The following is a 22,384-nucleotide window of genomic DNA, read 5'->3' as shown; positions in this document are numbered from 1 at the left end:
TTTGTGACATATATATTATATATACATAATAAAAAAGGAGGTTTGTAATTTCCTGCTCATTGATTTACCACCATGGAAAGTGTCTCTTTTCTCACATTCAGCGGAAAAAAGGGAGAAGACATCACCACCGACTTTCTGGATGACTTTGACATCACTTGTGTGGTTTCCAACAAGGATGATGATGCCTCATGGCTATGAATCTTTCTTTTAATAATGAAAGTAGAGGCCAAGTATTGGTACAATGCTTTGCCCCAAGCTACCAAGAATGCATGGGACGTACTACATGCTGCCTTTGTGAAGAGGTTTGGTGGAGACACAACCTCAAAAAAGTTATAACAACTGCTGACGGAGTTAAAGCAAGGAGGTATGCTAGAGTATGCCACTTACAAATCCAAGTTTGTGGATTTGTGGCAGCGATGGGCTGCCTCACCAAAGGAAGGTCAAGGAGCACCTAATTTCTTGAAGAAGGACCATTTCATTGCTGACCTCATTCTGACTAACCTCAGTGACTTCAACAGCCCCTCAGAGAACTCAACCACAAGAGGCATGAGAAGAGCAGCAAGACCTATTGAGTCGCATCACTACTCAGCTTGAAAGTCTATTTGTGCATCTGGTGCAGCAAGGGCACGCACTTGTCAAAAATCCGATTAAGGGAGAGGAAAACAAAGGCAAAACCAAGAATACCACTGCTACAATTGTGGGGAGGATGACCATGGCATGTATTACTGCCCACATCCAAGAAGGCAAAACTTCAATAGAGGAGAAAGACAAAATCAGATCTCTCCACCAAGGGCAAGGCCATCGTTGCCCATGCAACCAATCCCACTTGTTCAAATCCCACCACTAGTCATGCAACCACAGCTAGTCCCACCAATTCAAGTCATACAACCACCAATGCAACCACCACCACAATCACCACTTACACTCATCCTACGCCCACCACCAATTTACAGCTGCACACTAAGTTTCATTGGTCTTGCAAAAGAGGTCAAGATGAAGATAACAGAAGAAGGGTCCAGCAAGAAGTTTGCTCAAAGGTCTAAAGTAGGGAAACAAGAGGTTAAAGAATCAAAAGATGTTGCCCCAGTGAAGGAGGTAAGTCAAGAAAATCGTGTTACAAATGTTAGTACGTCTCAAACCTTGGATGAAATAGACACCAAAGCGATCAATTGACAGCATTGGGCAGTAAGTGTAAGAAGGTGTAAAGTGTTAATCAAGCCTCGTCAGAGTAGCAAAGAGCATGGACTATATAAGAGAAGAGGAAGACAGGCCTGCTAGCAAGGCTTTGCAGAAGATGACAACGTATCAAGCAAAGGGGAGGGCTTTGGAAACAGAAGCCTTTGCACTAGCATGGACCAAGAATAGTGTAGCAAGCTAAAGGCATCCTGCATCAAGGAAGTTTTACTAGAGGACCATAACAAAGAGGTAATTATGAATGAAGTTTTGAAGCTGGATATTGTTCTAGAGGCTTGGCAGTCGAGCAAGACTTTATTGTGTAGTTCATAGACCTCGAGATGGGTAATGACTCTAGTCTACCGAAAGGTGTTATAAACTTGGAGATGGTTAATGCCTCCAGTTTCTGTGAGGGTGTTCACAGTAAGTTTGATGATTGACATCTTGCCAACTTTTTAAGGATGTTCCAGACTCCTCCACAACGCAACACTTTGTTTGCATGGGAGGCATCATACCTATGACTATGGTTAACCACTAGAACATATAGAGGTAAGACCAGCCTGAAGATAAAAGTTAAGGAGCGATAGATAGACAAAAGGCTGATATAATACAAGAATGCAGGCCTCATTCCCAATTTGGTGCAATTTTTTACAGATAGTGCATCCTCTCTTTGGAGATAGGATGAGTGGATTATTCTTGTATTTAAGCCATAAGGTATGTGGCTTACTATCAACATCAGAAAAGACAATTGACATGTTTGAGCACACCCAAGAGGAGATGATATGCTTTCTGGTTTTCCTAGTCATGGTAGTAAGAAAGATTCTGAAGACAACTGGAGCTCACTACACCAACAATGCGGCCATATATGGTGGATTCTTGGCACACTCTTGGGAATCATAATCTTCAATTCTTCCTTTGTAGGAGCCAAGATGCTCATTTTTCCTCTCGCTACTAGTGGTTAAAAATTTGTTCCTATTTGGCATGCAAATTTTATTGTTCAGACACTGCAGATAATAATTCTATTCTTCACTTGGGACCCAGTTGGACACTGGCATAAAGTTCTAGAAGCCATGGGCTTCCCATTTAATCAGCCCGCACTATTCCAAGGAGCAAGCTATCATCCGGACCTATTGCAGATTCATGGATATCCAAGAAATCTCACCAATGGCCAAATGGAATGGCTAGTTTGGAAGGCAACTCGATATCAGCTCCTATAGGTCAGCTGAAGAAGAATCAAAGGCAGGGCTATAGACATGAATGCCTCTAGCCAAAAGGGGAGGGCTAATGATAGCCGGTTTTCAAAAAAAAAAGAGAGAGAAACATTTCTTTTTCCTCTGCCCGAAGCACGGCGACACTGCTGGAGCGGCTCGACAATGTCCTGGTCGACTGGTGGGCCACAAATGGCGCATTTTCAGCCCTTCATCCAGGAATATAGAAGACCTTGAGTAGCCCTTCTAACACTTCGAAAAAAAAAAGGGAAAATAAGCTATCTTCTAGTTCGTGGAAGGCTCTCCGTACGAGAAGACCTGCCTGATCCAATCCAATACACCACCCTCATTTATGGCATCACCCGCCCTTGCCACTTACAGGTCGCCACCGCGTATTCCCTTGCCCTCTTGGCCTCACCGGCATCATGGCCCGTCACTACCCATCATGGCTCATCACCGCCCATCCTACCTCACGCCCACGTAGCCCTAGCTTTTACTGGCATGGCCTCGTCACATGGCCCCCCTCACTTGGCCAGCCTTATCACCCTCATGGCCTGGCTCGTCAACCCCATTCTACAAAGCTTCACACAGACACACCCCACCAACTCACCCTCGCCCTATCTCTGATCACCCACCCTCTCCCCCATCTCTCACTCCCCCTCTCCCTCTCTCTCCCCCTTGTTCAGCCCATGCAGGCATAGAAGTCTCTCTCTCTCTCTCTCTCTCTCTCTCTCTCTCTCTCTCTCTCTCTCTTCTCCCCCCCCCCCCCCCCCCCCACACACACTTCCCTTCCCTCTCTCTCTCCCTCGTTCAGCCGCCCCCCCCTCCCCCCCACCCCACTTTCTCCCTCTCTTGTTCTCAGCATGACAAAACCTCTCTCTCTCTCTCTCCCTCCGTCCCGTTGACCCTCCCTTGCCCTCCTTCCCTATGTCGATAGCAGCCTAGTGGGAGCATATAATAATATCTCTCTGTCTCTCACCCACAAACCCCTCACCCCTTCCTTCAATCTCATGCTCTCTCTCCATGTCCTACTAATCCCTCTCTCTCTCCCCCACCCCCGTTGACTCTCTCTCCCCCTCTCGTTTCCTATCTGGCCAGGCAGTCCGCAGGGCACAAGAGGATAATCTATCTCTCTCTCTCTCTCTCTCTCTCTCTCTCTCTCATTCACCACCCACACGCACACACACCTACACCCACCCATACACACACACACACACACACGCACCCCATCCCCTCCCCTCAACCCCTCGACTCTCACTTCCTAGCCCATCTCTCACTCCCGCCCTCTCTCTCTCTCTCTCTCCCCCTTGTTCAGCCCACACGGCACTGGAGAGTAGCTGACCCTCTCTCTAGTACACACACACTCACCCCAGCCCCTCTCACTCTCACTCACGCTCTCTGTGTAGTTAGCCAAGCACGTAGAGATATATATATATATATATATATATATATAATACATCTCCTATAATCTTTGTACACACACACAACCCCATATACATACGTGCACACACTTACAGCACCTACACCCACACACGCATTTATACACTCACATAGCACGCCTATGCACGCGCACACATATATACACATACATTGCATGCATATATGCACACATATATACCCAATTGTATATTATCACCTCTCACTAGGTGATGGTCACAAAGGCCCACCTAGGAGATATCATTTTAAAATTCTCCTAAGACAAAGCAAGGGTCAACCATTTGAGACCCAACTCCTAGCTTTGTATCTCTTGATTAGGGCCCTAACCTAATGAGATTATCCTAAACTAATGCAGCTTGCACCTATAAAAGGGCACTGAGAGGTCACTATCAAGGAGGGGTGCTTTGGGAGAGCACTCTAGGAGAGTGGTGTAGCATTTGGGGTGTAGCACTTGAGCACTGGGGCTTGGGAAGTTAGCAATATGAGAAGGAAGCTATGTACACACCCTGACTCCAAGGGTCTCCACACACAAGAGTAGAACCTCTGTGTACATGGAATTTCCTCTAGAGAACACACTATAGGCTCTCTATCTCTCACTATCTCTCTCTATCACCACAGTCGCCATCTTGCCTTGGCTAAGGTTTTTGTAAATATCACTTTGAATCAATTTTCCCTCACATCTTGAGGGGTTTTCATCATCTACCTCTCTCTCTCTCTCTCTCTCTCTCTCTCTCTCTCTCTCTCTCTCTCTCTCTCTCTCTCTCTCTCTCTCTCTCTCTCTCTCTCTCTCTCTCGTGTGCAGTATTTGTGCTATTTTAAATTACCGTTGTCCACGTCCTAACCGCTCAAAGCTAGGTGGTGCCCCCTTTTCATTTCCCATGACGAGCTCGGTGTGCACGGTCCTGGTGTAGAGCCTGTCAAGGTCCATTTTTTCTTTGCGCTTGTCATCGCGATTAACTCGAGGAAACAAGCACAAGAGTAAAAGTGGGACTCAAGCTCTCTCTTTTGTAGATGAGCAAGCAGGAAGTGTCTCTCTCTCATTGAGCATAAGTAAAGCATAAGTAAGAGGAGACTCTCTCCCTAAGGAGGAAGCAAAGCTTGGCAAGGGAAGGAGATTAGGGGAGTCATTGGCAGCAGAAATCCTTTTGACCAGTTTAAAGTTTTGATTGCATCATAAGTGGAAGATCATAATCTTGGTCAAATTTATGAGAACTAAGCTCCATAAGCTCGGAATTTTCTCTGGTAGTGCTGCTAACAGTAGGAATTGTAATCTGGAAGTACGCAAAGGAGTAGTAAGGCATGAAGGAGAGAGGATAAACTCTCTCTATTGTATTTGGGAGATACAAGGGCATCAAGTAGGGATTTTTACCAAATATGTACGTCCTAATCAGCTTCAAATGGCTCTAATGGCAGGCATAAGTGGGATATTTACATTATTGGTCTAATTTGAGAGCATTAAACTCTCCTAATACCATCAGTGCCGTTCACGGCAAACATTTGTAATCAAATTCCACTTTGGCTAATCATTAGCAGTCGTAAACATTTCGGTTGTCAATTTTTAAGCATTTAAGGTGTCATCACAGTCTTTTTCTTTGTGTCCTGTGTCTAGTCTCTAACACCTCCCACAACCAGAGGCCCGATGCCTACCCGGCTCACATTTCGAACACATATCCCCCAACAGTGTCTCCCTTGACTAATACAGTTAATAAGGCTAAAGTGTTTACTTGGAACGAACATTCTCAATCTATTTTTGAGAAACTCAAAGAAAATTTGGTGAATGCTCCAATATTATAGCTTCCAGAATTCTCAAAGACATTCACTATGCTCATGGATACAAGTGGACAAGCAATCGGTGGCATTCTATCTCAAGAAAGGAGGCTAGTAGCTTATGTGTCTCGTAAGTTATGTACGCATGAATTGAACTATCCTACACATGACTTGGAATTATTGGCTATTGTTCATGCTCTTAAAGTATATGGCAAAATTATCTTCTTAGAAGGACATTTGAATTACATACATATCATAAAAGCCTGAAGTGGGTTTACCCAACCTGATTCTAATATGCAGCAACAAAGATGGATGTAGTTATTATGCAAATATGATTTCAAATACTACAACAAGATGACGATATGCCTATTCCATGACATCTAGAAAACATTAAGACTTACAGTACTGTAAGGAAGAGTTTCTTTTGTCCAAGGTTAAAGCGTGATGTGTTGAATTATGCTACAAGATGTTTGACATGTCAACATATTAAATATGAACGAGTTAGATATCCTCGTAAGCTTCAACCTATTGATGCACCACAAATAAAATGGGAATGCATATCCATGGGTTTCATTGTTACAAGACTTCCTACAAAAATAACTCATTTGGGTTCCAGTCAAAACAACATTTACAGCTAAGGATATAGCTCAAGTCTTCATGATTTGTCTCTTCATGTATCATGGTTTACCTCATCGTATGATTTCTGATTGTGATACAAATTTTGAATCAAATTTTTAAAAAGACTTATTCTCAGCTACAAGAACCCAGTTGGCTTTTAATATTTCTTATCACCCACAAACTAATGGGCAGACAAAAAGAACAAATCAAATGATTGAAGACATGCTAAGAGATTATTGTATGCATGAGCAAGGTAAATAGACTAGATATTTGTATTTGGTTGAATTTGCATATAACTCCTCATTCCAATGCTCAATTGGGTTGTCTCCTTTTCAAGTGTTGTATGGCCAAGAATGTCTTACTCTGCCAACCTTCCTTTCATCTCCATCTCTTCTGCATCTTCCATGGATGCCTCATCTCCCCACGGCATCCCATCCTGCCACTTTCCTACAGTCAATCACTTAGCTATATATTGTGGATCACGTACTATTGAGAAAATTATTTGCATAGAACCTTTGTAGCCACATGTTTGTCGTATCTCAATATTTCCCTTCTTCTAGACCTGCGGCGGCAGCCATGGTTGCTTGAGGTAGTTGTAGTAAGATTGAAGGCTGAAGCAAGAGCTTCGTCAAGTTGCAAGACATTTTTCTAGACTTCCCCTCACAAAGCCAGCTCCAACATTTGAAATTGGTCCTCTTTCTGCTCCATGACTCTTGCTCACTCCCTGTCTGTGTGGTTTCTCACCTTCCTTGCAAGCTACAACTCTCTCAAGGTTGTGCACGCCTCCTTCTGGTGTAGATGTTAGGGTTTTGGTGCCCATTCCATTGCTCTCAGCATTCTACATATTGCATATGTATATAGCAGCCAGACCCTCTACTACGGGTTCAAGCATCCAAAGAAATGTTGGATGAAATGCGGACCTTATACGACAATATATTAAGACTGCTCAAGATAGACATAATAGGTACACTGACCCTAATCAATCTACTTGACTCTTTGAAGAAGGAGATATGATATTTTCAAGAGTGAAACCCAAATGTAGCTCTTTATCAATGCGTAAATGTAAGAAGCTTAGTTCCAGATACTCTGGACCTTTTGTAATCATAGAGAGGATCAATGATCAAGCTTATAGACTCTTGTTACCACCACACATAAAGGTACATAATGTTTTGCACGTCATCTTGCTCAAGAGGTATGTACTTGATCCAAATTACATTCTTGATGATTCTCTATTATCTACCTCTTTCACTGGAACTTTTGAAGTATATCCTGAAGCGATTCTTCACAGTAGAAGTAAGCCTCTTCCTAATCGAACCATTATTGAACACTTGTCAAACGGTGAACATATATCCTGAAGAAGATGCTACTTAAGAACCTGATGATGTAATGAGACTAATTAATTACCCAGAATTCATGTCGCGGTGAGGATACCTTGAATTTTTCAAGTGTGGGAGGATGTAAGATCCCCAAAATTTTGGGTCTCTTTTAAAAATTGAAAAATAGAATCTAATGCGTATTTTGTAAAACTTTGGTTTAGGATGCTTGTTTGACAATGTTGTAAGGTTCTAGTGTGAAAATCAAGGTCGTTTCCTTGTTCCAGTAGGTCAGACAGACGTTTGGTTGAGTTTTAAAAAATCTATTTTTTAAAGAATTTTCATGTTGTTTATACTTTTCGGTGCTTGTTTTGCAAAAATCAAGGACGGATCCCTAATCTATGAGTCTCGGGAAGCTATGGTTCAGTTTTATAAATATATGATTTTCAAGTATCTTTTACGCTACTTTTATCTTTTCATGATTTTTAGTGCTTTTTTGTGAAAAGCGAATCCGCTTTCTTATTCTAGTGGACAAGGGAAACTCATGGTTCAATCTTAATTTTTTCTTCTTTTTACGCTATTTTTAGCTTTTTGTGCTTTTTGGTGTTTTTTAAAAGCAACATGCTTTTTAAGATGAACTAAACATAAAAATATTATTTAGTCTCCGTCGAATTTAAAAACGATTGCCTAGAGGAAAAATGGGATTTTTACGAGAATTATTTTTATAAAAAGTGACACCGTAATGCTCGGGCGGTACGATAAAGTCAAAACGAAGTCAGGACATCACGATGCGGCATAGTCTAGTCACGATTTCATTAGTTACCAAACACTGTCTAATTAGTCAATTTTACTGTAAAAATTGAAGGAAAATTGGAGGAGTTGACAACCAAAAGCCAAGCCTTGCTTTTAGAAACTGTCGTCAGTTGCGTCTACTACCTCAAGGCAATATGTATCTATTATATGGAGTGGTGCAAGATTATATGGAGTGGTGAAAGATCTTCATCACCATATCCATAAGCTCTTCTCTCTCATTCGCGGAAAGAATTTGAAGAAAATAACTCTCTCTCTACTTTCTTACTATCTTCTCTCTCTTTTCACGGTGTACGCGCTCTTCGACGGCTTTCGTTGTGAAAACCTCTACATAGCTCTCATCACTGCTCTCTTACGACAAATCAAGAAGCCTTTTGACATGCCCTAATCAATTCTAAAGCACGGTGAGAAGCTCTAAACTCCATAGCCATCATCTCTCTCTCTCTCTCTCTCTCTAATTTTTTCGAGTAGTTACCCTCTTCATGGTTTCTTTTTCGTATATGAGTGCATGTATGGACTTTTTAAGTGCATATGAAGTTGCTCCATGCTTATTTCATCATGTTTAACACGATGATCTATAAACAAAATGTGTTTATGGTCACGTGTGTATATAAAAAGCGCATTTCGTTTCAAGTCACGTAGACGATAGGAACACTTTTTTTTGTCATACTCACAAATCGTTATGAATCAACCGAAACCCTTTAAACCAGAGATAAAACACATTATTGAAAACATTTTCTCTCTTGGGTGTCATGTGAAAATCATGCACTAGCTAAGAGTTATGGTAAGCTTGTTGTCCACTGCACAATCAAATTTTTGGACCCCAAGCTCCTTGGAGAACTACTATATAGATTCACCAGATGAGCAAACCCACTTAGACAACTAGAAATCTTGATTAAAATTGATGATAAATGTATCTAGGTCTCCAATAACACTTCGTGAATTTGAGTTATTAATTATTCCATAACCGAGTTTACCTACGCATGTAGGGGTGCTACCAAGGGGAAGTACCATATGACTTCGTGAGTTGACCGAGCTGTTTATATATGATTTATGGTTTGTTTTGGTGAGTTGATTTTAAGTGTTAGATTTTCATAAACGTGTGTGAGGGGATATGGTTAGTCAACCTGAATCGTACGGACATATATGAATAAAGTGGCTTTCTTTTCATGTTACCATTTGTCACATGAGTATCATATGGGCAAAGCGATATGATAAGGTGTTATTCTATATTATGGATCTAGTCTTCATGCGTTGGTTTGAGGTCAAACACTTTAATATTCATGTTAGACATACACCCAAAAATGACAAAAATGTTCTTTTTGCATATGTGTGAAGTTATGGTTTATGGTTTACCAAAGTGTTAGAGTTGTTTTGCCTCATGCTTATGCTGATGGAATGATATCATATGATGTATGTAACCTGATGGATAGATGTGGATGCCTCATGTGCATGTGTATGATTTCTTTCCACCTCTCTAAGTCAAAACTAGCTCTATGTGCTAGAGGGGTGAAGTGCAGATATGGTGCATCACTTATGTATGATTGGATTTTGTAAATATTGTATTTTGATATCATGTTTAGTTGTTGTTGGTATGAATTATTTTATGCATAAAGGTTCATGTCTTAAGTGCCATGTGTCTGGGCTCAGTTTGATTGCAGTGGATATGTCAAACTCCAAGTGTGGGAGTTGGTTCAGTATGGAATATGGTTTATGGTCAAGGGATGTGATCACTCATAGATTATGGTTATGATTTTGATTGTGAAAGCCCCATGTGACTCTTGGTTTTTTTTTTGGGGTATGGTTATGTTGCAAAAATAGTATCAAACTTTTTGCATCCATGTTATGTGCTAAAGTGGTTTTTGCAGGGATGGATGTGCATCACCCTAAGGTGGGTAGAGTGCTCACCCTTGTGATGTGATTGGATTATGGTTTATAGTTTTGGATTAAATCATGAAGTAATTCTAATGGTTTATGGTAGACGTATAAGGGTAGGGAACCTCTACGGTCTTCTGCTTGGAAAAGATTGTTTGTGCATATGAAAGATGCTATTGTGATTGGACTCATGTGTTATGTTTCTCATGTCAGTGTTGCTACAAGACCAAGATCACCTACATCGCTTAGCCTTAGACAAAAGGGTCGTTGACCTGGCTTTGCTGGATAGGGGACGCTGCCTAGGTTTTCTTTTTGTTTTGGCTCATCTACACGGTTAGTACGTCCGGGTTGCATGACCTACACAGCTAACACGTCAAGGATCTTGCCTTGGCTTTGCCTAAACACCCAATGTTGGGCATCAAAGAGGGGTAGAGCCTAAACTGGTATGATTGGTGTTGATATCCTACCACCTGTTGGCATTTGGGATCCTTTCAGAGTTGTGGCTCATGGAGGGAGGCAAAATGGCCTCAGTCTATGTCTAGCTCACGTAGGTTGGAGGTTTTGTCGCTTGCTAGTGAAATTCGTATTCGTAGTACAGAGAAAGTGGATTTTTGTTATATTTTTTATGTTATAGTATAACCTGATTTAGTTATTGCATTAATACATGGTTGCTTGATTCTCTTTTGTCATTCTCGATTTTTTTGTACACTCTGTTTCACCCTCCACTTCTTTCTTTCTCTCTCTCTCTCTCTCTCTCTCTCTCTCTCTCACAAAGTGGTGTGCACATATATTCACCCTCCACAATGTTATTTTTCTTGAGTATGCTTTCATTCATATCACTCATTCAGAGGTAGCACTAATCACTAGGTACCTCTGGATGCAATTCGGCTCATGGCCTAAACTCTAGGCTAGGTCGGGCACTGAGAACTCTTCCCCTATGCAAATGCTTCCACAACTCTGATGTACTTTGAACTTTGATGTATATTGAAGATCGTATGTGGAAATTGTATAAAAGTGTAAATTGTGTATTTTGTGCATAGATTTCTGGCAGGGGTATCCCTCATCTGTTTTCTTTCTCAAACAACATGCATGAATGCGTGCATGATGTATACCTAACTCGACTAGTATTTGGATTCTGGATATCCCCATAACCTTAAGCATAGGCTTTCATACTACATGAGAGATACCCCTTGGTTTTGAGGCTGTCTCTAATTTTGGGTAAAGCCCTATAGATTGAAGTTCTCCTCAGCTGCAGGTGGTCTAGCTCTAAAATTTTTGAAGTTCCCATTTGTGTTGATTTTTTTGGGTTCATAATTGTCCACCAATCTTCCAATCTTATGAAGCTTGAATTTTTGAATGGACAATCTCTGGACTGATGGTCAGGATCAAGACAAGTGTAACAGAGATGATCTTGTCAGGCCTTCATATGTAATATGTCCTGGTGGTCTAAACTATGGGTCTCCTACAACGTAATGGGTTTCCTTAATGCGGGCAAACCTATTGAGCTAGAGTTATCAAATAGTCAAACGAGGAAACCAGAATTTTCTTCTATTATGAAAGCTAGAAGGCCTTGTCCCAAGGAAGAAGAAAGGTCTAGGAATTGTGAAATCATCTGTGTTAAACTTGTCTTGATTTTGACCAGTCTAGAGATTGTCCATTCAACAATTCAAGCTTCACATGATTGGTGGACAATTATGAACCCAAAAACATCAATCCAAATCGGAACTTCAAAAATTTTAGACCTAGAACGCCGCCTGTAGCTCAACAAAACTTTAATCAGCAAGGTTTCAACCAAAATTAGAGACAACCTCAAAACCAAGGGTATCTTTTGCCTAGTATCAAAGCCTATACTTAAGGTTACAGGGATAGTGTAAGGTCCCTCCCTAAACCCTAGAGCCATTTGGAACTTTTTTTCCAGCCTAGAAAATAATTTAGAAAAAGCAAGACCGACAAAGAAGTCATGCGGACAACGAGACTTTACTCCAGAATGAAAAGACAAGGATATTTTGGATAAGAAATTATGTCATCCCTATATTTTTCCAAAAAGATTAAGACTATTTTTATACTTCCTCGTGAAGATCCGCATGGGAACTGATCTAGATCGAGAACTAAGAGAAAAAGGGACTAACTTAATTGAAAGGTAAAGTTAAGAGATAAGAACTAAGAAGAAAATTGGGGTCCAATAGCATTTGAGAAGAGAAATAGGGCCCAATAGCATTTGAGAAGAGAATTTGGGGTCCAATAGGAATTGAGAAGAGAATTGGGGTCCAATAGGAATTGAGAAGAGAATTACACCCACTTTTTTCCTATATAAGCACCCCCTCTCCTTTGTATTTTAGAGAGACACATATATTGCTAAGCTACTTGCATACTTGCGCTCAAGACTATGCTTAAGTAACTCAAGGTTTCCATTAAACCTTGCTCTTGGTCTCTCCCTCTCTTGAAGGACAAACCCTTGAGGGTTTTGTGAAGAAGCTTCTCTCTCCTCCCTCTTCACCATAAATCCCTTTCCTTCCTCCTTGAGCCTCACATCTCTTCAAGAAGGACTTCAATCCCACTTCCCTCTTCTTTAGAGGAGGTAATCTTCATTTTTAGTAGGATTAATTAATCCATGTGTTTTAATACTAGGAAGGTTTATGTGCATCATTTTTAGGTTTTAAGCTTTAATGGAAACGTTGCAATTAGGGTAAGTGATAAGAGTATCTATGCATCATAAAGTTAAGCTTCAAAGGTAGATTTGCACTCGTAAGTTAAGCTTTAATGGTAACTTTGCACTTAGAAGTAAGATTTAGTAATTATCTTGCATTTTTAGATTTTAAGCTTTAATGAAAACCTTGCAATTAGAGTAAGTGATAAGAGTATCTATGCATCATAAAGCTAAGCTTCAAAGGTAGATTTGCACTCGTAAGCTAAGCTTTAATGGTAACTTTACACTTAGATGTAAGCTTTAGTGATTACCTTACATTTTTAGGTTTTAAGCTTTAATGGAAACCTTGCAATTAGGGTTAAGTGATAAGAGTATCTATGCATCATAAAGTTAAGCTTCAAAGGTAGATTTGCTCTCATAAGCTAAGCTTTTAATGGTAACTTTGCACTTAGGTGTAAGCTTTAGTGACTACCTTGTATTTTAAGTTTAAGCTTTAATGGAAAGCTCAAAAACTCATAAATTATAGGATGACCTTCTAACTTCCTAAAATGGAAAGCTAGGTACCATAAGAAAAGAGTAGTTGGCTAAGCTTAATAGAAGTAGTTAAATTTTTGGTATTGAAGAGTATTTCTAAAGTTTTCAATTTCAAGTTTGTTTGCAAATACGGGATGGGGGAGATAGGGGATAACTTCGCGGAATCGATCTCCATGTTGTTTGAACCGAAAACTCTACAAGCTTCCATGGACATGTCCCATGGATGGCAAAGTATTACAAAAACCTGGGAATCGACAAAACGGGGATTGAACTTAAAAAGTTGGCATTTTCGAAGAGACATTAACCATCAAATGACTATGGCAAAAACTCGCTTGTATTTTCTAAATAAACTTGGCTGGAAGATAATTAATGAAAGTTGGAATTAAGGTTGATAAATGAACGAACCCGGAAATTACCAACTAGGAGTTAAAAAGAATCTCGAGAGGTGATAGGGATAGCCCATTGCAAAACATAGATTTAAATAGGAGTTTTGAAGATTGTCTGGAAATGACCGGGAACCAAGATAGATCTTCTTGGGGTCAATTTGATCGAAAGGCCGGCCCATTGAGAGGATTCTCTTGGGGAACTTGTCGGAGATTGGCCCTTTTCGGCTAGGGCAGTGTAACCGGCAAGTTGTTATACCTAGGTAATTCATGCCCGAGGGATAAGGGATGAATGGGTTTGTTTTATTTTTGCCCGTCCGGGTGAAGTACCCGCGGTATCTTATTGGAAATCGACCATAATCCGGGTATGGTCTGATGCCAATAGTTGGCTGAGAAGTCTATTCTCAGGGAGGATGGTGTGAATTTAATTAAGAAAATTTGTTCGACTTGGTTGCTTAAAAAGGAACTGGAAAGGCTAGGAATATAGGGGCTATCCTGTGCATATGTCACCAGATGGTGCTATTCCTCTTGAAATAAAATGCTTAGGAAGGAATGATTAAATTACTTGATGAGCCTTTCCCAAACACTTAATTCTGGGAATATTGTGAAGGTGTTGCCATTTTGATGGCTTGTAACTGATTATCTTGGCCTGAATGGGAAGGCAAGATGAATTGGTTGAAACTAAATGTGCTGCATGATTAGTAATAAAACTAGTTACAAGCTAATTCTAGTAAATAAAGGAAAGAAAATGAATTAAAAGTTTCTAAATAAAGATCAGGTGGGAAGAAACAGATGAATTTCCTTGAACTAGGGTATGCAACAGATTGCATGCTGCTTGTTGTTTTATGATGTCTGATAGACTACCATCTTCCTGATTTCGTAGTAGTTAAGTACTACCTCGGGACGGGATTTTCATGAAATGGTTCGGTGGGTGGGCGGATCCGGAGGTTCAGATGACCGGATGTTGATTTAAATCTTTTATGTTAAACGCTAGGACTACGTGGGATAAAAATGGGTAATCGGGGACGAGCGAGACCATGTAGGATTGCAAGATCCCTCTTCTTAGGGGAAAGTGATAACTGCCATGCCTGCTTGTCAGGAAAAAGGAGTTATCGCCATGAACCAAGGGAGAACAAGAAAGCAAGAGCAGATACTCAAGTTAAAGATCAAGAGAATCAAGACTAAGGACCACGATTTTGGGTGCGGAAAGCTGTCAAGGACAGATTGATTATGAGAAACTGATAGAATCATTGAATGAAGGGATGTACCCCCTTGGGTTGGCAATCGAGATAGGTCGGAGTCCTATCTGAGTGTCGGTCCCAAGTGGGAGGGATACCTGCAGATAGATCTACGTCATTCCCTGGAACGGTCTGGAGGACGGAGGGAGGTGAGTAGGGTCGAGTCTAGGTATGGCCCTCACATTGGGATGGCGTTCGGGTTAGTTAGGCCGAAGTCCTGTCTGAGTGTCGGTCCCAAGTAGGAGGGATACCTGCAGATCGATCTACGTCATTCCCTGGAACGGTCTGGAGGACTGAGGGAGGTGAGTATGGTCGAGTTTGGGTATGGCCCTCACAAGTGGTATCAGAGCTGTACCCCCTTGGGTTGGCATTCGAGATAGGTTGGAGTCATGTCTGAGTGTCGGTCCCAAGTGGGAGGGATACCTGCAGATAGATCTACGTCATTCCGTGCAACGGTCTGGAGGACTGAGGGAGGTGATTAGGGTCGAGTTTGTCTGGGTATGGCCCTCTCAAGTGGTATCAGAGCTAGACCCCCTTGGGTTGGCATTCAAGATAGGTTGGAGTCCTGTCTGAGTGTCGGTCCCAAGTGGGAGGGATACCTACAGATAGATCTACGTCATTCCCTGGAACGGTCCGGAGGACTGAGGGAGGTGAGTAGGGTCGAGTCTGGGTATGGCCCTCTCAGTGGTATCAGAGCCTAATTTTGAATCTTGGACCTTGGAATTTAAGATTAATACATGAGAGAAAAACAACTTAGTCTAGCACCCAAATTTCAATTAGATTACAAAAGGAAGTCTTGATGTTCCAATAAATTATTCAAAAATTTTCAAGATGTCTTGGGATCTGCCAGAAGAAATTCAACGGATTATCTATCAGAGGATGGAAATTGCGATGCTAGAGCGAAGGCTCTCTATGCTGGAACATTTGGGAAAGCTCATAAATGAGAGATTTATGAAGGTTGGAATTATCAGGATTGAGAGATTACATGGAATGACAAGGATGGAATTTTTACTTACATCAATACAATGAAAAATTGAGTACTTCCGCTGAATTGAAGAAGTCTTGTTGAGCGCAAGAGTTGCGGATTTTCCAAGTTTTCTATTGTTAGGACTTCATGAGAATTCAAGATTACTGTAAATCGTACCAAGATAATCTTCAAACAGAAGGATTTTTTTTTACCAAGTGAAGAATTGGATTGCCAAATTGCAAGTCATAAGAAAGAATCTTAAGAGTACAAGTGATGCCCAAGTGTTTTTTAAAGTCCGACCAAAAGAAATCCCTTAAAGATGGGAAAGTGCAAGAGATAAGCTCACAAATTCTGCGGATCATTCAAAGACTTGAGAAGAATAAGAAAGAAAACTTATGAGTTAGCCAAGAACTTTAAAGTGGGAATCTTTACTCAAGACTATTATAGACGAAAGACCATTTGTAGAAATTAAAAGTACACAATAAAGAGAAGTCATTAAAAAAAAAAAAACTCATTGGCAAGAGACTGACATTTGAAGAAAAGGAAATACTGACAACACTCAATTAGTTCAAAAAGAGGTTTTTTCTTCAATTAAAGACAAAAAGGATTACAAGGGAGGCAGAAAGTAATTACAGAGAGGCAAAAAAAAAAAAAAAAACAATTCAAGAAGATCCTCTAATACATGGTCACATAACCAAGTATCGCAAGCGCTGCACATGTTAGGATGCTCACCCTCTGGAATACTTCTACGAGAAATAGCTTGAGCAATTTCTCGGGTATGAACTAAGAAAAGAAAGGGACCTCTAAGAGGAAGACTCTAGATGGTATCGAGGCAAATCTTGGAATGAGGGATAAACTGCACAAGCAAGAACAACCTTGCGGAGAACCCAGGATCTCGTGTCCTTTTGACATAGTAGTATGGAGGGCCAAGTCCCATAGCTTTTGTAACCATAGCAAGTCGGGTATTGTTGCAGAAATGGTCTCTACCCTAGAGAGTCACTCTTGTGAGATGTCGCCATGTCTTCCATATCGTTTGGCTAACACAAGAATTTGACTGAGGAAAGAGGAGATCTTTGTATCGCTCTAAGAACTATCTTTTAACTACCTCATCTATATAGTGCAAGTGAGAGACGCATACAGGAAGAACCAAGTCTTCTTGCCAAGATGCCATCAGATAAGAAAATGACTAAGTTACAAGAGAGTGAAGATCGCAAAAAATAAGAGGATAACAAGTGTTGATAAAGAAGGGATTGCCAATAGCTTATAAAGAAGAAGTGGCGTATCGAAGAAGCCACAAACGCGATGACTTATTCAAGAAGATATCTTAATAAGAAAGATTTTCCATGACTCCAATATTATATTAACAGATTTTTTGGGATGAAGAAGTGTAAGAGAGAAGTTCAAGTTGAAAGCGTTAACAAGAAGTTAAGTCACAAGATGTATCCAAGAAGCTTCATCAATTACGTATTTTATTCGAGTTGAGGACAACTCTTTCTTTTTTTTGTTGGGGAGAGATGCTGCCTTCAATAGACTCAAAGACCTCTTGACCAGTAGTCCTGTCCTCATCAACCCTGACAAATTCACTCCTTAGCTCTTCTTTACACGAGGAAGTTCAACAAGAAATTCAGGTAGACCCCTATTTTAGACCTCTTTTGCAAGAGATTCAAGCTCAGAACCAGAGGGAACACTTAACTGACTATACCTTAGCAGATGGTCTTCTTTACTACCTGGAAAGCTTCAGCTCCTAGATATTCCTCAGATGAAGTGGGAATTGTCTGAGTATGGACTTTGTCACTCGTCTGCCAAAGACAACTGGAAACTATGATTCTATTTTTGTCGTAGTAGATAAGCTCACTAAGGTGGCTCATATAATTCTAGTCAAGCAGACAGCCATCGTCATCGACATAGACCAAGTATTTGTCAAAGAGGTAGTAAGATTACATGGAATCCCTGCAAGAATCATCAGTGATCGGGATGCCAACTTTACTTCTAAGTTTTGGCAAGCCATGTTTCGATCTCTAGGTACCCAACTAAATCTCAGCTTAGTATATCATTCGGAGACGGATGGTCAAACTGAGCGAGTGAATCAAGTCATTGAAGATATGCTTCGAGCATACTGCAACCAATAGCCCCAGAAATGGATCAAGTTTCTTCCCCTAGTTGAGTTGCTTATAACTCTTCTCACCGTCGCAACCTCGAAATGTCACCCTTTAAAGCCTTGTATGGCCAGGAATGTTTAGACCCTCTTCTATTAGCTGACCCAGCTCTTCATGTTCCAGCCGCTAAGTCTACCCTAGAAGAGATAGATCATCAACTTCTGGTCATTAGAGACAACCTGAAGAGAGCTAGTGATAGGCAGAAGAGCTACGTTGATCTTCACCGCTCCACTAGAAACTTTAGCAAAGACAAATAAGTTCTCCTCAGAGTCAAACTCAAACGCAGCTCCTTAAAGCTAGGGAAATTCCGTAAGCTTGCATTCAAATATTGTGGACCTTTTGAATCAAACCAATATCTCCCTTTTGTCCAAACCCTTGATCATATTTTTGGTTGGTTCTTCGAAACAACTTATAATTATTCCTCAAGATATCGATGGCACTTTGATGTAAATTTTTTTATTTTATTTTTTTTTGGAATTCAAGCATCTATAGTTAGTCAATTCTTTTGAGATTCAAATCGTCTATGGTGTTTTACAAGCCTAATTGTTATGATACATGGAATATTGATTACCAATTGAAAGATAAGCTATAGATATAAGAGAAATAAGGATGGAGGAAATAAATTGGGTACACAAGGGAGGAGATATTGCAAGATCTGATTGAAAGATGAGTATGAAATCCTTTCACTGTCAAGAACATGGTATTAGTTGGATGATATCAATAGAGAAATGAGTCACCTCTCAAAACGGAAAAAAAAAGGTTAAAGTATAGGTAAGATTTCTACAAAGTATATTAAGGCTAGATAGAGAGCGAAGTGAAGAAATGATCTTCAAGACCTAACAAGAGAAACACAATCCGGTCATACCAAAGGAAAAATACATTGTTGAGTAAGATCACGCTCAGTAATTCAAGTAACACCGAGTCATTAAGATTTCTTTATGATCAAGACTTTTAAGTTAGCGCTAAAAATGGAAGAGAAGTGTATTATTCAAGGTCCATACCAGCTTCATTGTCCTTTAACTAGTAGGATGATACAGAAACGCTAAAAATGTCAGGTTTTGATCGAATATGTTCGAAATTGAACTCTAAAGAATGAAAAAAACACACACATTATGTACATATATACACGTTGGACCCCTTAATGGCCCTGACTATTGCTAGATTCATCAATTATTCCCCCCTTCCTTGTCTGAGTCGCCCCGGACGAAGGTTGGGTGCATGTGCATGGGTGTTGGAATCTGTGTCTATGCATGGCCTTGTAATGTGGCCCTATTCTGATGTTTGAGACAATGCGTTGGGTAACAAGATGTTGTGCAAGATGCGGGGACTGAATGTAGTTTTCAGTGGCTTTTGATGGCGAGGGTAGCTGTGTATGGAACAGAAGAGCTTGCAGTCGAATTGCTCTTTCCCTAATTGTGGGTGTTGTGATGGCAACTATTTTTGGAACCCATTTGTATGCGGTTTGTTGCATCTTTACAGATTCTACTTTAGTTTTCACAGGTTTCTAGTGCCATTTTGGAGGTTCACGCTTCTTGTTTTGAGTTTTGGGTTGGTGGGCGGATCCGGAGAGTCAGATGGCCGGATGTTGATTTAAATGTTTTATGTTAAATGCTAGGACTACGTGGGATAAAAATGGGTAATCAGGGACGAGCGAGACCATGTAGGATTGCAAGATCCCTCTTCTTAGGGGAAAGTCATAACTGCCGTGCCTGCTTGTCAGGAAAAAGGGGTTATCGCCATGAACCAAGGGAGAACAAGAAAGCAAGAGCAGATCCTCAAGTTAAAGATCAAGAGAATCAAGACAAAGGACCACGATTTTGGGTGCGGAAAGCTATTGATTATGAGAAACGGATAGAATCATTGAATAAAGGGATGTACCCCCTTGGGTTGGCAATCGAGAGAGGTCGGAGTCCTGTTTGAGTGTCGGTCCCAAGTGGGAGGGGTACCTGCAGATAGATCTATGTCATTCCTTGGAACGTTCTGGAGGACTGAGGGAGGTGAGTAGGGTCAAGTCTGGGTATGGCCCTCACATTGGGATGGCGTTCGGGTTAGGCTGGAGTCTTGTATGAGTGTCGGTCCCAAGTGGGAGGGATACCTGCAGATAGATCTACGTCATTCCGTGGAACGGTCTGGAGGACTGAGGGAGGTGAGTATGGTCGAGTCTGGGTATGGCCCTCACAGATAGCATGAAGTAGGATACTAGTTGGGTTAGTTAAGCATCATTTATGCATTCATGCATGCTATTTGAGAAAGGAAACAGATGAGAGATACCCCTCCTTAGGGTTCTGTGTACAAAATACACAATTTACACTTTTATACAATTTTCAATAAACATCGGAGTCCAAAGTACAATAGAGTTGTGAAAGCATTTGCATAGGGGAGGAGTTCCCTGTGCCCGACCTAGCATGAAGTTTAGGCCATGATCTGGACTTCATCCAGAGGCACCTATTGACTAGTGCTACCTCTGGATGGGTGATATAATTGAAAGAGTACTCAAGAAAAATAACATTGTGGGGGGTGAATATATGTGTACACCACATTGCAGGAATGGAGAGAGAGAGAGAGAGAGAGAGAGAGAGAGAGAGAGAGAGAGAGAGAGAGAGAGAGAGAGAGAGAGAGAGAGAGAGAAATAGTGGAGGGTGAAATAGGGTGCACAGAGACACAGAAGAATGACAAAATAGAATCTTTAAATGCCCCATCTAAATGAAACAGGCAACCATGCATTAATGTAACAACAAAATCTAGGTATACCATAGCATCAAATATAACAAAATGACTAACAAAACACCAGACCCTGTGTAGTGATCGACCAATCTACCCATCTACTTCATCTCTACTATGGATAGAGAGAATTTCACTTCGTCAAGAGTGACACATTCAACCTATGTGAGCCAGACATAAACTGAGGCCGCTTCACCTCCCTCCATGAACCCGAGCTCTAAAAGGATCCGAAATACCAGCAGGTGGTAGGGTATCAACACCAACCAAATGAGTTTGGGAGCCACACCTCTTTGATGCCCAACATCAAGTTTTTAGACAAAGCCAAGACAAGATCCCTGATGCATTAGTTGTGTAGGTCATTCAACCCCTGATGCACTAACCATGTAGATGAGCCTAACAAAAAATAAGACCTAGGCAACACCCCCAATCAAGAAAAGCCTTAGGTCAATGACCCTTTTGTCTAATGCTAAGTGATGTAGATGATCCTAGTCTTGTTGCGACGCTTCCATGAGAAACATAAAACATGAGTCCAATCACAATAGCATCTTCCATATGCACAAACAATCTTTTCCAAGCAATCAGTTTGTAGAGCGTCTCTACAGTCTCTTACACGTCCATCACAAATTATCAAAATTACTTCGTGATCCAATCCAAAATCATAATTCATAATCCAATCACATCACATGGGTGAGCACTCCACCCGACTGATGCACATCCATCCTTACAGAAACCACTTTAGTACATAACATGGCTGCAAAAATTTTGGCAGCATTTTGACAGCATAATCATACCCAAAAAAAAGATCCAAGAGCCACACCAGCTTCCACAATCAAGATCACAACCAAAATCTATGAGGGATCTCATCCCTTTACCATAAACCATATTCCATACTGAACAAACTCCCACACTTGGAGTTTTGACATATCCACTACAATCAAACTGAGCCCCACACATATGGCCCTTAAGATATGAACCTTTTATGCATAAATAAATTCCAACCAACAACTAAACATGATATCAAAATCCAATTTTGACAATATCCAACCATACATAAGTGATGCACCATATGTGTTCTTCACCCCTCTAGCACATAGAGCTAGCTTTAACCAAGAAAAGTGGAAAGAATACACATACACATGAGGCATACACAACTATACGTGAGGTTCCATACATCATATGATATCATTTCATCAACATAAACATGATGCAAAATAGCTCCGACACTTATGTCAACCATAAACTATAACTTCACACATATGCGAAAAACAAATGTTTGCCATTTTTGGTACACAAATGAAAGCATTTGACCTCAAAACAATGCATCAAGCTCATCTCCATAATATATAATAACACCTTATCATATCAATTTGCCCATATGATACGCATGCGACAAACAGTAACACAAAAAGGAAGCCACTTTATTCATACTGTCCATACGGTTTGGGTTGACTAACCATATACCCTCATATACGTTTATGGCCATATAACACTTGAAATCAACTCACCAAAAAAAACCATAAATCATATATAAATAGCT

The 22,384-nt window shown here is 40.7% G+C and overlaps 1 pseudogene; it reads left to right on the top strand.

Annotated features, from left to right (window-relative positions):
- The first annotated feature begins 993 nt into the window (after nucleotides 1-993).
- Nucleotides 994-22,384, top strand: part of LOC147445556 (uncharacterized) — a 65,711-nt pseudogene continuing 44,320 nt past the window's right edge.

This window comes from Adiantum capillus-veneris, chromosome 12, assembly GCF_014529385.1.
Source record: "Adiantum capillus-veneris isolate H3 chromosome 12, ASM1452938v2, whole genome shotgun sequence".
Taxonomy (NCBI): Eukaryota; Viridiplantae; Streptophyta; class Polypodiopsida; order Polypodiales; family Pteridaceae; genus Adiantum; species Adiantum capillus-veneris.
The sequence above is the reverse complement of the archived record's forward strand: the minus strand, read 5'-3'. Positions and strand labels throughout refer to the sequence as shown.